Source organism: Aethalodelphis obliquidens, unplaced genomic scaffold (genome assembly GCF_003676395.1).
Source record: "Aethalodelphis obliquidens isolate GAN/ISIS:26980383/991018 unplaced genomic scaffold, ASM367639v1 scaffold100, whole genome shotgun sequence".
Classification (NCBI taxonomy): Eukaryota; Metazoa; Chordata; class Mammalia; order Artiodactyla; family Delphinidae; genus Aethalodelphis; species Aethalodelphis obliquidens.
The window spans coordinates 3,100,570-3,117,022 of record NW_020838044.1 but is presented as its reverse complement, the minus strand read 5'-3'; the positions used below and the strand labels follow the sequence as shown (position 1 = coordinate 3,117,022).

The 16,453-nt window shown below is 38.3% G+C and overlaps 1 pseudogene across 1 annotated transcript; it reads left to right on the top strand.

Annotated features, from left to right (window-relative positions):
- Positions 1-6,845: 6,845 nt before the first annotated feature.
- Positions 6,846-7,415, top strand: LOC113614600 (60S ribosomal protein L13a pseudogene; annotated as a pseudogene). The gene has a single exon (XR_003430683.1). The product of XR_003430683.1 is annotated as a 60S ribosomal protein L13a pseudogene (transcript).
- Positions 7,416-16,453: the final 9,038 nt, after the last annotated feature.

The following is a 16,453-nucleotide window of genomic DNA, read 5'->3' as shown; positions in this document are numbered from 1 at the left end:
CATGAGGTATGTGGCAATCAGTGTCCCATAGAACACCATGATCATGGTGAGGTGAGAGGAGCAGGTGGAGAAGGTCTTTTGCCAGCCTGTGCCAGATGGAATTCTTAGGACAGCAGCAAGAATGAAGGAGTAGGAGGTTGTGATGAGAGGAAATGGGATCAGAGTCACTGCAGAAGAGGTGGCATAGGCAATGGTCTCGGTCAGTGAAGTGTCCATGCAGGAGAGATGGACCAGAGATGTGAAGTCACAAAAGAAGTGATCAATTTCATTGGGTTCACAGAAGGTTAGTCTAGACAGTAGGACCATTGTGATTGCTGTGAGAAGGAAGCAGCAGAGAAATGTGGCCATTTCTTTTGCCACATCCTGCAGTGTGTGAGCATGTAATTGTGTGAGTAGTTAAGCTCGTCCTGCTATCTCTTATCATACAAAAGCCTTCAATACATTAATCCCATTTTAAAATTGACCCAGTGTCCTAGGTACCATTTTGTGGAGGTCTGGTTCCAGCTTTTCAAAGGGGCTCATAGAACTAACCTGGAATCTGTGCTGACCAAAATTCCTGGTGCCCAGAAGATGTCCAGCAACTGGCGATTCAGACTGAGCCCATTCAGTGGAGCATGGAGAAGGCACAAAGAGAGAACTTCTCTCAATCCCCTGCAAAGTGCAAATAACAACCTGAGATCTCAGAGAGAAGGCTTCGGTCTGACAGAATACAACCAAACTCCAGGATGTTACTGCTTGTTGCTGCTAATGATGATGTTAGGACTTGATCCCAGGTACTGTCCTAAGTGCTGAAAATATGTAACCCACTTAATCATCACAACAACCCTATGTAGTGAGTACTCTTATTATCTTTACTTTCCAGATGGAGTCACAGAGAAGCTAAATAACTTAACCATGGTCATCAGCTAGAAAATGGAAGGGGTGAGATTCAGACTTGCTCTGGATCCCTCACTCCTAACCATGAACACTGCCTCTCATGGGGCTTGGGTACATGGCTAGTTTGCATTATCTCACAGACGTGGGAAGGGGAACGGTTCCACAAGGAAGCCTCTCATCCAAGTTTTAACTTCAGGGAAGGTGAGACTTGCTTTGTCAGTTGGTGAGGGAACAATTCCATAAAGGGTTACAAACTCTGACAACCTTCTCTACCTGTCTCCTGTACTTGCTTTCACACTACTACTTTTATGTCCTTTCTTTATTACCTTAAAAATAAATCTAACATTTTTTGGATATGTGCATAGGAAATTACTACTTTCCCTCTACCAGGCAATTATAGAGCTGCTGCACTATCTTGATGCAGTACAGGAAGGCATGATAGAGAATAGAAAGCAGGTGAAAGGTATGAGATAACTGACTAGAAAGGCAGTGGAGCCTGGTTAAGAACACAGCCTCTAAAATTAAACTGGCCTAGATTCAAATTCCTGCTCAACCACGAATATATGTGAGCGAAACCATTTTATAACCTTTAAGGGAAGAGCAACTCTGCTGCCTCTAGGTCTGAGAAGATGAATCTTTTAAGGGCAGCAGAGAGGTTGATGATACTAATCCCCCACCTCTGACCCTAATATACAACTACTATCTCTCCCTCTATCTCCCTCACAGAAGCGAGGAAATCAAAAAAGGATATTATTAAAAAAGGTAGAGATGTGGACTCTGCTAACACGCTCCTGTGTTAACTCTGCTCATGCACACTGCTGGACTCTAGAGCCACAACCCCAAATCACATGATATGTCTGTGCTTCATGTCTGCACAGAGCTGGGTCCAGAGTAAGGGCTCAATAAATTGTAGCGCATTCCACCCCTCCTCTCTTCTTCATCTCTTTCTCTTCCACTCCTTCCTTCCTCCCAAGTATGCCAGCCCATTTAGTGCTATCTATAGGTAGATGAGCTCTTATACTAAAAGAAAAGCATCTGCTTCCCTTCATTGGAGATATTGAGAGGACAAATTATAAAGACAAAGAGACTAAAGCACTGGAGAGTTATTTGGATTTGATGATTTTTAACATCCCTTCCAAACTTGAATGCTTTTCCTAATTGGGACACATTCCATTCCCTTAGGACACACACATAAAGCAAGCTTGTGGGAAAGAGAAGAGACTTATCACGAAGCAAAGTAAAAACACAAATACTCAGTAAATAATCAGAGGTTTTATATCTTCCACTAACAAAAATCAAGGAAAGAAATGAAATGACTCAGGTGCTATCTGAAAAGGAGCCATTCTCTTAGCTGAATTCAGTGGTCAATGAATTAACCAATCAAGTCAGCCAACATTTGGCTTATTGATAAGGGCTGTTGTCTCTTGCCAGCTGCTGGTTAATTCAGCGGAACAGTTGGTCTACCAGACAGACAAATAATTTGATTTTCTCACTAAACTGATAACTGATTTAGTATGCCAGGGAATTGTATCTCTCTGACCTCATCTAGTAAAGGACAGATTTAAAACAGGGAAAACTGAAGCATACACCAGCAGAATAGATAAGCTCTACCTGTCAGTGCCTCAGAGGGGTCCACATCAAATTTGGGGAGTCAGGCCACAGAGACAATGCATGCAAATCTCCCCTTGATTCATAGAACTGGACTAGACAGCTGGAATCCTGCTTTTATCCAAAAATACACTTCCCTGTGCAATTGACAAAAACAAAGTTGGAGCTGTCTTTCCACATGAACCTTAGGAAGCCAGTTGACTTTTGGCCCCATCTTTCAACCTCCTTCCTCTGTGTAAACTTAAGTCCCTCTGTGGGCAAAGCCATAACCTCCTCTGATATTGGTGCTCATGGGCATTTCCCAAGTGACATTTGTGGGGAATTGTTCTTATTTTGGAAATAATATGAAACCAAGTTACCTTAGAGGAAATATCTTTTTCCCCTTGCTTTGTGTTAAGTTTCTACTTTAATAATGACTCTGTATTTATATGACCTTTGTAAAGAGCTTTAATTTGTAAAGAGCTATTGAAAATGTATCATTATGTTATGTTTTGGTAGAATGGATTAAAGTAACATTTTGAAGGAAATATTCAATTTTTTTCTATCCTCAGGAAGAAAAATTACTGTGCACATCTTTATTGTGTAGGTTTGGTGGAAACTGAAGCAAGTATCTGTGATAGTAAACATTTATCACCAAAGCCATTAATTAGGATTCTAAAGAACTTGTGTTGTCTTGGATTCTTGTTATTGATTAAAAATAGTAAGCAAGGCTAGTCCTGTTCTGGGAAGTGTACATTTGTGAGTGGAAACCTTACGGAATTAAAGTTATCATTTACTGATAGACATTAACAAACTGGAGAGCTATTAGCTCAAACTAACATATTAATACAGCTATCCAATAAGTGTAACAAATGAAACAGTAATAAAATAATCAATGAATTGAAACTACCTCATTTGTTCTTTAGAACTGAAATATTTTCCTCTAATGAACTATCTGAATACATGAGGCCTCTGGGTAGGATGTCCTTACTGAAATCTACTAAGTAACCACCATATGCCAGACATTGTGCTAAGCCTATGCTATTATCTATATTCCTCACAACGCTTCTTACATATTGCTTATTTTACTCATGAGGAAATCCAGGCTTTTAGAGGTGATATGACTTGTTCAGAATTACCCAGCCAGAAGAATGTGAGGGAACTGGAAATGGACTAAAAGCTCCATGAGGACAGAGCATGTCTATTTCAGCCACTACTCTATCTACCTCAGAGCCTGGCACATAGTAAGATTTCTAATAAATATTTATAAATCAATGAATGAATAAATACGTGAGCAAATATCTGACTTCATATAAAGTGTTCTTTCTGTTTTATCAAGCCCCTTCCTCCAACCTTCACAAAATGATACTGTAGCCCTGTTAAGTTAAAGGAAGGGCTCTAAAACCTGAATTGAAGTTGACTAGGTAATGGAAGCAGTTACTGATGCTAAAAAACTTTTAATGGCAAATTATACCTTAAAAAAAAAGCAAAGATAATTTTATTTACAGCAAAGTCATTTAGGAGAAGACTGATTCCGTAATTAAGCCAATTAGTTATTTTTCAGAAAGGCTACTTCTCAATTTCTAAGAGGTTGTGAAACCATTTTCTACTCTTAAAAATAAAAGATATTTATTTTTTGGAAACCAAGCCACTGATGCAAATTTATTTAAGATTACAAGCTTCAGATATGTTCTGCAGCTGGTACATATTCCAGGTAAACACTTTGGACTCTCAAGCCATATACCACAGTGCAACAAGCAATTATAACTCTGTTCCTTTGGCTTCAAGAAGAATTTAAATTATAATGTCTACATACTGTAAGTCTAAAAAAGGTGAAAATTTCTAAAAAGAAAATAAAAAGTGTTAAAATAATAGCATGTTTGAGCCTAATGTGTTAAGTTCAGTTATTCAGGACGATTGGGAAGGTGACTTTGTGGATATAATGGAAAGTTCACTGTATGTTTGCCTATTACATCTTCTCTTTTACTCCCTTGTCCCCAGCCCTTAAGAACCTCAAGCCCCCTTCTATCTCAGAGACTTTGTAATTGTTGACTCTGTCTAGACTATGCCCTGTTTCTATTTCTTTGTGTCAGGTATCACTATTTCATTTCATTTTACTTGTTTACTTGGTTGTTGACCATCTCCCCCTTAAGACTATAATCCTACAAGAGCAGGGATGTTTCTATCTTGTCTGCTACTATATCCAGTGCAGATAGTCTGTGTGTCTCCACACAGTAGGTAATAACTGGCACATAGTAGACAATAACTATTTGCAGGAAATAATGAAAACAAAAATCTATAGTGTTACCATGAAGTTTGCAGTTATTCTAAGTGATTGGATTTTCAGCCCCTTTAGGGACTGGTTATTTTCTTTAGGGACTTTGCCTTCAGGGGGAAAATGGTACTTGTGTGACTATTGTGACTTTGTTAAATGAGCATTTGTTAAGTAGAGCCCTGGGTATCTGGTTGCTGAGCCATAGTTCAAGAAAAGGAATTGAAATAGAGAAGTTTATTACTCAGAGGTCCTGGAGGAGGTGCACTGCATGCCTCATGGGGCCATGAGAGGTCAAGGCAGGGTACAGGCAGAGAGAGCATGGCAGGACCTGGGGCATATGCCTTTATTAGGGTCTACAGGTAGAATACGTTGGTGTTCCCTGGCTAAGTCCAGATTGGTTAATTCAAACCAAAAAGAGTGGGATTTTGGTGAACTTTGTGGAGCATATTATTTAAGGGGTACGCAAGGAGAAGGCCTTGGCAGGCACGGGAGAGTAATTATCGAAAGGTGGCTGGGGTAGTCATATCAGGATCTTACATTTACTTATGACTGTAATGGTGTTATCTAGGGCATGCACTCACAGGATGGGGGCCAGTCAGTTCAAGTCCCCTGCAGGCTGCTTGGCCACACAAATGGATGCTGGGGCAGCAATATTATCGAGTAGTCTAGCAAAACTCTCAACAATGACTAACCAGTCAAGATTCTTCACATGCAGACCACAGACAGAGGAAATGTCGACCACACAATCCTACTCCTTAGCCATATTTTAAAATAGACATGTGAATAGTAAAGAAATAAATTACTTGCATTGAATAAAATTTAAGTGAAGATAAAGATTTTAAAAATATATATAAACTCCAGCTCCAGTTCCTCATAGGTTATTTTATTTATTGTCTGAGCCTCATATCAAAGTGAATTTTTGCTTAAGGCCAGAAGCACTGTGGGGAATGTGGACTGCTCCAGAACCTGAGCTTCAGGGTCTGTTGATAGGTGGCTCTAGTCCAGTCTTACTTCCCTGTTCATAAACTGTGAGAAGAGAAGATATTAATTTACCTTCTTAGGACTTTTAAGTGACTTGTGAACAATAGTTAAAAGATGGGAGGGGCATCGCTTTTTGCTTTATAAGGTTTTATTTCAAAGTTCCTCTTCATCTTTATTTCCTACTATTTTTCTTATAAAATGGAAGAAGAAACAGAACTATTTCTCAGAGTGACTCCTTGAGCCTACATAAATTGTTTGGTGGTTCCCTTCCAATCATGAAAGGCTTTCTTGGCAACCATGGCTCTAATTCACTCATTCCAAAGTTGTCTTGCTCAAACTGTTTTCCAGATATCATGCCTGAAGGTTCAGAAGGAAGGGACCTATTTACCTACATAATTACTAGGCTTCCTGGTTCCATTTGGTTTATGTCTTTGTTCATTTATTGACTATGTATTCTGTGCTAATTTGGTAATGCAGAATGGAAATTATGAAGGTACACGCCTTGCCTTCATGTTATTTTGAGTCCAATTAGGGAGGTTGAGTACAAACAGATAATGTCAATAAAATGAGATATAAGTAAAACTGCTTTAAAAGAAGGCTGAGGGAAAGAGGGGTCAGCTGAGATGATGACAAAGGAGGCTCCTAACCCCACTTCTCCCATGGACACAATGAATGTTCTGCTACTACACAGAGAGCAATTACCTCTGAAAGAAATCCAGAAGCAAGTTGTGTGACTCCTACATATTGGGTGAATAAGAAAATACCCACAGCAAAACAGGTAGGAAAGCAGAGTGAGACATGTTTGTCATAAGCCCCATGCTCAACACAGTGTCATACAATTGGGAGGAAATGCTCAATTCCAAACTTCTACCTGAGGAATTAAAGTTTGGACCCCATATTTAGGGCCCCAACTTTTAAGACTCCAACTTGAATGACAGGCTCCCAAAACACCTAGCTCTGAAAGCCAACAAGGTTTGCATCTGCAAGACCCACAAAACTATAGCAAAGAAAGAGTTGTTAGCAGGTGCAGGCATACATCATGGCTGTCTCCCCAGGGTTCAACAGAGAGGAAGCAGGCAAAATTGCTTCTAGTCTTTCCCTGAGAAAGTTCTATCTGAATACTTTTCCCAGGCGGCTGCCGAAGATGGCGGAGGGGCAGGTCCTGGTTCTCGATGGCCGAGGCCATCTCCTGGGCCGCCTGGCGGCCATCGTGGCTAAGCAGGTGCTTCTGGGTCGAAAGGTGGTGGTTGTGCGCTGTGAGGGCATCAACATTTCTGGCAATTTCTATAGAAACAAGTTGAAGTACCTGGCATTCCTCTGCAAGCGGATGAACACCAACCCCTCCCGTGGCCCCTACCGCTTCCGAGCCCCCAGCCACATCTTCTGGCGGACAGTGCGAGGCATGCTGCCTCACAAGACCAAGCGAGGCCAGGCCGCTCTGGACTGCCCCAAGGTGTTTGATGGGATCCTGTCACCCTATGACAAGAAAAAGTGGATGGTGGTTCCTGCCGCCCTCAAGGTTGTTCGTCTGAAGCCTACACGGAAGTTTGCCTACCTAGGGTGCCTGGCTCATGAGGTTGGCTGGAAGTACCAGGCAGTAACGGCTACACTTGAGGAGAAGAGAAAGGAGAAGGCCAAGATCCACTACCGGAAAAAGAAGCAGCTCATGAGGCTATGGGTCAGGCTTCTAATATAGCATGCATCTGGGAGCTGGCTATGGTCCTCTCCAGTTTCTGTGGAAGATGCTGGACACTCTTTTCCCTCTAGCCCACTCCAAAGTCACAAGTATCTCCCTGGAAAGAGCTTGTACACATATCTGGCACCTCAGATCTTGTGGCTGCTGAGGGATGGGCCTCTGGATTGCCTGGCTCTGATAGCCAATGGGGTTTGAATTCACAAGTCCCATAGTACTATAGCAAAGAAGCAGTTCTTAACAGGTGCAGGAGAACCCCTCTGCAGCTATACACTTGGACCCAGCACAGAGAAAACAGACAAAATCAACTATCTCCCAATTTCTTCTTCCTTGGAAAGAGCTTAACTATATACTTTCTCAGTTGCTGTCAGAGGATGTGATTTCCAATCAGCCTACATCTAGGTGCTGAATGTAATCTTTCTTTTGGGATGCTAATGGGCCTTGGTACACCCTCAGGTATGGGGAGATACTAAGAATAAGCTTGGACAATCAAAGATTTGAGAGGTAATCAGGAGATTTGGCTGGACTGATAGACAAAGTTCATCTCCTACACAGGACCACTCTGTCGAGATGGGGAGAGGTGGCGTTTTTATCTGATGTACAGAAACCAACACAGAGAGTTGAGGAAAATGAAGAAAAAAAAAGAAATATATCCCAAATAAAAGAATGAGGTAAATCTACAAAAATATATCTTAATGAAACAGAGATAAGCAATTTACATGATAGAGAGTTCAAAATAATAGTTGTAAAGTTGCTCACTTAGGTCAGGAGAGTAATACATGAATAAAGTGAGAATTTTGATGAAGAGATAGAAAATATTTAAAAGTACCAAAGCAGAAATCACAGAACTGAAATATATGATAACTGAATTGAAAAATTAAATAGAGGGGTTCAGTAGAAGACTAGATCTAGAAGACTAGATCAAGCAGAAGAAAGGATCAGTAAACTCGAAGACAGGACAGTTGAATTATCCAATCAGAGGAGAAAAAAGAAAAAAGAATTTTAAAAAGTGAAGGTAGCTATCAACAATAGAGACAGAAAAATCAATTTTTCCAGACAGAAAAATCAATAAGGAAACATTGGGTTTAAACTACACTTTAGGGACTTCCCTCGTGGCACAGTGGTTAAGAGTCCACCTGCCAATGCAGGGGACATGGGTTCAAGCCCTGGTCTGGGAAGATCCCACATGCCATGGAGCAACTAAGCCCATACACCACAACTACTGAGCCTGTGCTCTAGATCCCCTGAGCCACAACTACTGAAGCCCATGCATCTAGAACCCATGACCCACAACAAGATAAGCCACTGCAGTGAGAAGCATGCACACCACAACAAAAAGTAGCCCCTGCTCACCGCAACTAGAGAAAGGCCGTGTGAAGCAAAGAAGACTCAACACAGCCAAAAATAAATGAATAAAAATAAATTTATTTAAAATAAATAAACTACACTTTAGATCAGATGGACCAAAAGACATTTACAGACCATCACATCTAACAGCAACAGAATATACATTCTTCTCAAGCACACATGGAATACTTTCCAGGATAGATTATATTTTAGGCCACAAAATAAATCTTAATAAATTTAAGATTGATGTCATATCCAGCATCTTTTCTGACCAAAACAGTATGCAACTAGAAATCAATTACAAGAAGAAAACTGTAAAATTCACAAATATGCAGAGATTAAACAACATGCTCCTGAATAACCAATGAGTCAAAGAAGAAATAAAAGAGAAGCTAAAACTATCTTGAGGCATATGAAAATGAAAATGCAGCATACCAAAACTTTGGGATGCAATGAAAGAAGTTCTAAGAGGGAAGTTTATAGCAATAAATAAAGGAGATTTGGCCTACATTAAGAAAAAAACCCTAAATAAACAAACTACCATTCTACCTCAAGGAACTAGAAAAAGAACAAACTAAACCCAAAGTTAGTAGTAGCAGGAGGGAAATAACAAAGATCAGAGTGGAAATATTGACTAAACAGATAATAGAAAAGATCAAGGAAACTAAGTGTTAATTTTTAAAAAAGATTAAAAATGTAGACAAACTTTTGATGGATTTACCAAGAAAAAGAAGAAAAACTCAAATAAATAAAATTATAAATGAAAATTAATATAATTGATCCCCACAAGTTTGAAGATTATAGAGATTACTCTGAACAATCATATACAAACAAATTGAACAGCCTAGAAGAAATTAACAAATTCCTAGCGATGTACAGCATATCAAGATTAAACCATAAAGAAATAGAAAATCTAAAAGTCCAATTACTAATAAGGAGATTGAGTCAGTAATCAAAACCTCTCAGAAAATAGAAGTCCATGACCAGATGACTTCACTGGTGAATTCTACCAAACATTTAAAGAACAATTAATATTAATCATTTTCAAACTCTTCCCAAAAAAATGAAGACCAGGAAACACTTCCAATCTCATTTTACAAGGCCAGTATTAATTGATACCAAAGCCAGACAAGGACAGTACAAGAAAATTTAATTACAGGCCAACATCTCTGATCAACCTAGATGCAAAAATTTATTAAAATATTAGCAAACTAAAGTAAACAATACTTAAAAGAAGCATATACCATGATCAAGTGGGATTTATTCCAGAGATGCAAGGATGGTTCAACATCCACAAATCAATTAATGTGATACACCACATTAAAAAAATGAAAGATAAAAATTATATGGTTATCTCAATAGATGCAGAAAAAGCATTTGTCAAAATTCAACATCCACTCCTGATTAAAAAAAAAAAAAACTCCAAAACACTGGGTATAGAGGGAATGTAACTCAGCATATTAGGGCCATATATGAGAAGCCCACAGCTAATACCATGCTCAATAGTGAAAACCTGAAAGTTTTTCCTCTAAGATAAGGAACCTGGCAAGGATACCCATTCTTGCCTCTTTTATTAAACATAGTACTGGAAGTCCTAGACTGAGCAATTAGGCAAAAAGGGGGGAAAAAAAAGACATACAAATTTAAAAGGAAGAAGTAAAACTGTCCCTGTTTGCAGATGACATGATATTATAGGTAGAAAACGTTAAAGACACTACACAAAACAAAACAAAACAAAAAACCTGTTAGAACTAATAAATTCAGTAAAATTGAAGGATATGAAATAAATTTACAAAAAAACTTTGCTTGTCTATACACTAAAAAGAGCTATTGCAAAGAGAAAATAAGAAAACAATCCCATTTATACTTGCATCAAAGGAATAAAATACCTAGGAACAAATTTAACCAAATAAGTGAAAGACCTCTACACTGAAGATATGGAAGAAGATACAAATTGATAAAAGAAATGGAAGAAATAAATACAAATAAATGGAAAGATATTCCATGCTTTTCTGATATACTACAAAGCTACAGTAATCAAAGCAGTATGGTATTGGCACAAAAACAGACACATAGATCAATGGAAAAGAATGGGGACCCAAGAAATAAACCCACACACTTATGGTCAATTAATCTACAACAAAGGAAGCAAGAATATACAGTGGAGAAAAGACAGTCTCCTCAATAAGTGGTGCTGGGAAAACTGGATAGCTACATGTAAAATAATGAAATCAGTACATTCTCTAACACCATGTACAAAAATAAACACAAAATGGATTAAAAACTTAAATGTAAAACCAGAAACTGTGAAACTCCTGGAAGAAAACATAGGCAGAACACTCTCTGACATAAATTGTAGCAATATTTCTTTGGATCTGTCTCCTAAAGTGAAGGAAATAAAAGCAAAAATAAACAAATGGAACCTAATCAAACTAAAAAGCTTCTGTACAACAAAGGAAGGAATCATCAAAACAAAAAGCAATCTACTGAATGGGACAAGATATTCGCAAACATTATATCTGATAAGGGGTTAATATCCAAAATATATAAGCAGCTCATACAACTCAAATGAAAACAAAAACAAAAACATCCTGATTAAAAAATGGGCAGAAGACCTGAATAGACATTTTTCCAAAGAAGACACACAGATGGCCAACAGGCACATGAAAAGATGCTCAACATCATTAATCATCAGAGAAATGCAAATTAAAACCACAAAAATATATCACCTCACATCTGTCAGAATGGCTATCATCAAAAAGATGACAACAAATATTGGTGAGGATGTGGAGGAAAAGGAAACTGCACACTGTTGGTGGGAAATATAAATTTGTAGAGTCATTATGGAAAGCAGCACGGAGGTTTCTCAAAAAACTAAAAATAGAACTACCATATGATCCAGCAATTCCAATGCTGGGTATGTATCCAAAAGGAAACCAAAAACACTAATTCAAAAAATACATACATCCCGATGTTCACAGTAGCATTACTTTCAATTGCCAAGCTATGGAAGCAACCTAAGTGTCCATCAACAGATGAATGGGTGAAGAAGATGTGGATTCCACATACAATGGAATATTACTCAGCCATAAAAAAAGAATGAAATTTTGCCATTTGCAGCAACATGGATGGATTTGGAGGGCATTATGTTAAGTGAAATAAACCAGATGTCAAATACCTCTCTGACGCTCCTTCCTGTCTCCTCCTTATAAGGAAATTGTGATTACATTGGATCCACCTGGATAATTGAGGATTTTTCCACCTCAAGATCCTTAACTTAACCACATCTGCAGAGTCCCTTTTGCCATTTATGGTAACATATTCACAGGTTTCAGGGATTAGGACATGGCTATCTTGGGGGTTTGGGGGAGACATTATTCTACCTACCACATGATTGATGAAAGGCTGTGGTTAGGAATTTTAGATTACTCTGCTTTCCACTCAGATAGTCTTTGCTATCTCTTTTTGGAAGAATTGCGTATTTTCTAATCCACTCTTTCACTGAACATATAGGACATGTAGGGTCTTGGCTTTAAACTGAGGCTTAAATTCAACTATACGGCATTTGAGCCCAAAGCTTTATTCCCTGGCCTCATGTAGCCATTTAGAAACAAGTGTCGGGCTTCCCTGGTGGCGCAGTGGTTGGGAGTCTGCCTGCCGATGTAGGGGCCACGGGTTAGTGCCCCGGTCCGGGAGGATCCAATGTGCCGCGGAGTGGCTGGGCCCTTGGGCCATGGCTGCTGGGCCTGCATGTCCGGAGCCTGTGCTCTGCAGCGGGAGAGGCCACAGCAGTGAGAGGCCTGCGTACCGCAAAAAATAAATAAATAAATAAAACAAACAAACAAAAAAACAAGTGTCTTGTCTTCTGGGATTGGTAAATGACCCAAAGGTGACTGTGACTTCAGCGCTCACTCACTCCCCTAGTTTTTGCCTTCTCTGCTTTTTTCCTCTTCCTCTCTTTGAGCTCAGTCACGCATCTGAAAAATGTTGTTGTTTTAATCTAGAATTTAGGCATTTCTAGACGTTTTTAGGTAGAAGGTCTTTCAGATTACCTACTCTACTATATTTCCACTTCTTTAATGTGTTATTAGTTAAGATATTGGAAGTGGAATTTCTGATAATTACAATCAAAAGTGTCTTAACTTAATCGCCATGTCCTAAGGTGATCATATCTATCTTTGTAGATGTTTGATCTCAGCTGTTTAAAAATTTCTGGCAGTTAGTAACTTCAGGGGGGATAGTGGTACCTATCCCTAACTTCCCCAAAATAACCAGTGTAGAGATAACCTGAGTTACTACCTTCTTTCCTAAGTGAACAAACTCTTTATGCTAACATAGTGCTGTAATTTGTGTCCTGGCTATTCTTTTTTCTTTTTTTTTTGGCTGCACCACATGGCCTGAGGGATCTTAGTTTCCCGACCAGAGGATTGAACCTGCATTGCCTGCAGTGAAAGCATGGAGTCTTAACCACTAGACCACCAGGGAAGTCCGTGGCTATTCTATTTTTGTCCTTGAATCTGGGTCTGGCCACTTGATTTGCTTAGGCTCATGAGTTCTTAGCAAATAGAGACTTCAAGAGTGCTTGAGCACTTGAGTTTACCCTTGCTCTTGTATCTCTGCAACTAACATGAGAACATTCCAAAGCTATTGTGTTGGAGGATGGTAAACAGGTAGAGACTCACCGAAGCCAACCCATGTGAGGCATACTAGATCAGCCAAGAAACAGCCCATCCTTGGATATGTGAGCAAGCCCAACCAAGATTAGCAGAGCCACCTAGCCAAATTCCAGTAGGCTCCAGATTCATAAGCAATAAATGTTTCCTATTTAATACCACTGAGGATTTATTGTCATTTGTTATACAGCATGTTTATAATAGCAATATAAATAATAGGTAGCAAAATCTGTTTCTGCTGAAGGAAGTTTATCTTGTCTCTTTTTCCTCAGTGAGAGTTACCTTCTCTTTGCTCTTTCATGAATCAGTTAGGAATAGTGTTTAGCTATGAGTAACAGAAAAGTTATCTATATAATGGTTAAACACATTTTGGATGGTAATTTTCTCATGTAACAAGAAGTGTTAGTTAAGCAGATACTGGCATAGGTTTGATGGCCCAGAATCTTAGGACTGAGGTTTCTGTAATGATCTTGACTTTTCCCTCATTATTCCAAGGTGGATATGTAGCCCAAATCCTCACATTCATAGTCTTGAAAAAAGGAAATAGGAAAGAAGAGGGAGAAGGAGAAGGTAATATCAGGAAAAGGAGAAAGTGAAAGCAAGCAATTTCCTTTTAATAATTTGACAAAGAAATTGAACACATTACTGCACTTACATCTTTGGAAATGTCAACTCTAACTTGATAGTCATTTGCCCTGCTGAAATTTTTTTGGCAGCAGAGAAAGTTCTGTAATTATTAGGAAAAAAGGGAGAATGTCTACTAGGAGACCTATATTTGACACAGCAACACTACTAGTTGAGCTGTTTAACTTCATCTTTTAATTCTGAGCATCCAACAAAGTAGATCCAACTGCTATTTTATCTTCTTTATTGTGAATTATTCTTGTTTCCATCCTTTCCAATAGAATTTTTTTTAACATTGGGAGATAATCTTGAAAAGCTAATCATTAAAAGACTGGTGAGAAAGAACATTTTTCAAGAACAGAGGTGAAAACACTACACAAAAGACATTGTGGATAAGATGTTAAAGTGAAGCATAATAAGTTGAGCAACAAGATAACAATTGAAATCAAGGTTGTCATCATCTCAAACAGCAGTCAACATCATTATATTCAAAATCACTACCAGTAATCAAGAGCATCAAACTACAACATCCAAAACCAAGCATTATTGAGTGTTTACTATGTATCTGGTTCAAAAGAAAATTTTAAAAATTTATAAATAAAAAATTAAAATTTTATGCCCCCAATAGAAAACTATTGACTAAAGGAAAGCATTAAGATATATTTAACTGCCTATAGAAACTAAAACTCTGAACACCAATGTTGTGTGAAGAGTTAAGCTCTAAATATTGTTGGAAGTTTTTTACAGCATAAATTTTGTTAAGTCATTAAAGTTTTTCCTTTGTTTTCCCAATGGAAAAATGAAACAATACAGAAGAAGAGCTTTGTAAACTATAAAGCAATGCAAATTATGATGATAATGATGGTGAGGATATGCAGAAATCAGGTGACAGTAGAAAGTATGAAAGTCAGAACTGAAGCTAGGGGGATTCAGAAATTAGCATTGGCTTGACCCGTGTAACACAAAGTTTCACCCCATCATTATGCAAAATAAAAAATAAATTGTGAAGTCAAAGATCGACTGAAAACAGACTGTTTTTAAAAAGTTTATTTTTAAGAAGAAAATAAATTTACTACATCCCATCACCTAAAAATAACTGCTATTAATATTTTGATGTATATCTTATCATATTTTTTCCCCTTTCTCTCTCTTCTCCCTATCTTAGCTCACACACACTCACATACACATCTCACATTCTTTTTTTTTTTTTTAACATCTTTATTGGGGTATAATTGCTTTACAATGGTGTGTTAGTTTTTGATTTATAAAAAAATGAATCAGTTATACATATACATATGTCCCCATATCTCTTCCCTCTTACATCTCCCTCCCCCCCACACTCCCTATCCCACCCCTCCAGGCAGTCACAAAGCACCGAGCTGATCTCCCTGTGCTATGCAGCTGCTTCCCACTAACTATCTACCTTACGTTTGGTAGTGTATATATGTCCATGACTCTCTCTTGCTTTGTCACACCTTACCCTTTCCCCTCCCCATATCCTCAAGTCTGTTCTCTAATAGGTCTGTGTCTTTATTCCTGTCTTAACCCTAGGTTCTTCATGACATTTTTTTTCTTAAATTCCATATATATGTGTTAGCATATGGTATTTGTCTTTCTCTTTCTGACTTACTTCACTCTGTATGACAGACTCTAGGTCTATCCACCTCACTACAAATAGCTCAATTTCATTTCTTTTTATGGCGGAGTAATATTCCATTGTAGATATGTGCCACATCTTCTTTATCCATTCATCCGATGATGGACACTTAGGTTGTTTCCATCTCCAGGCTATTATAAAGAGAGCTGCAATGAACATTTTGGTACATGATTCTTTTTGAATTATGGTTTTCTCAGGGTATATGCCCAGTAGTGGGATTGCTGGGTCATATGGTAGCTCTATTTGTAGTTTTTTAAGGAACCTCCATACTGTTCTCCATAGCAGCTATACCAATTCACATTCCCAACAGCAGTGGAAGAGTGTTCCCCTTTCTTCACACCCTCTCCAACATTTATTGTTTCTAGATTTTTTGATGATGACCATTCTGACTTGTGTGAGATGATATCTCATTGTAGTTTTGATTTGCAATTCTCTAATGATTAATGATGTTGAGCATTCTTTCATGTGTTTTTTGGCAGTCTGTATGTCTTCTTTGGAGAAATGGCTATTTAGGTCTTCTGCCCTTTTTTGGATTGGGTTGTTTGTTTTTTTGTTATTGAGCTGCATGAGCTCCTTGTAAATTTTGGAGATTAATCCTTTGTCAGTTGCTTCATTTGCAAATATCTTCTCCCGTTCTGAGGGTTGTCTTTTGGTCTTGTTTATGGTTTCCTTTGCTATGCAAAAGCTTTTAATTTTCATTAGGTCCCATTTGTTTATTTTTGTTTTTATTTCCATTTCTC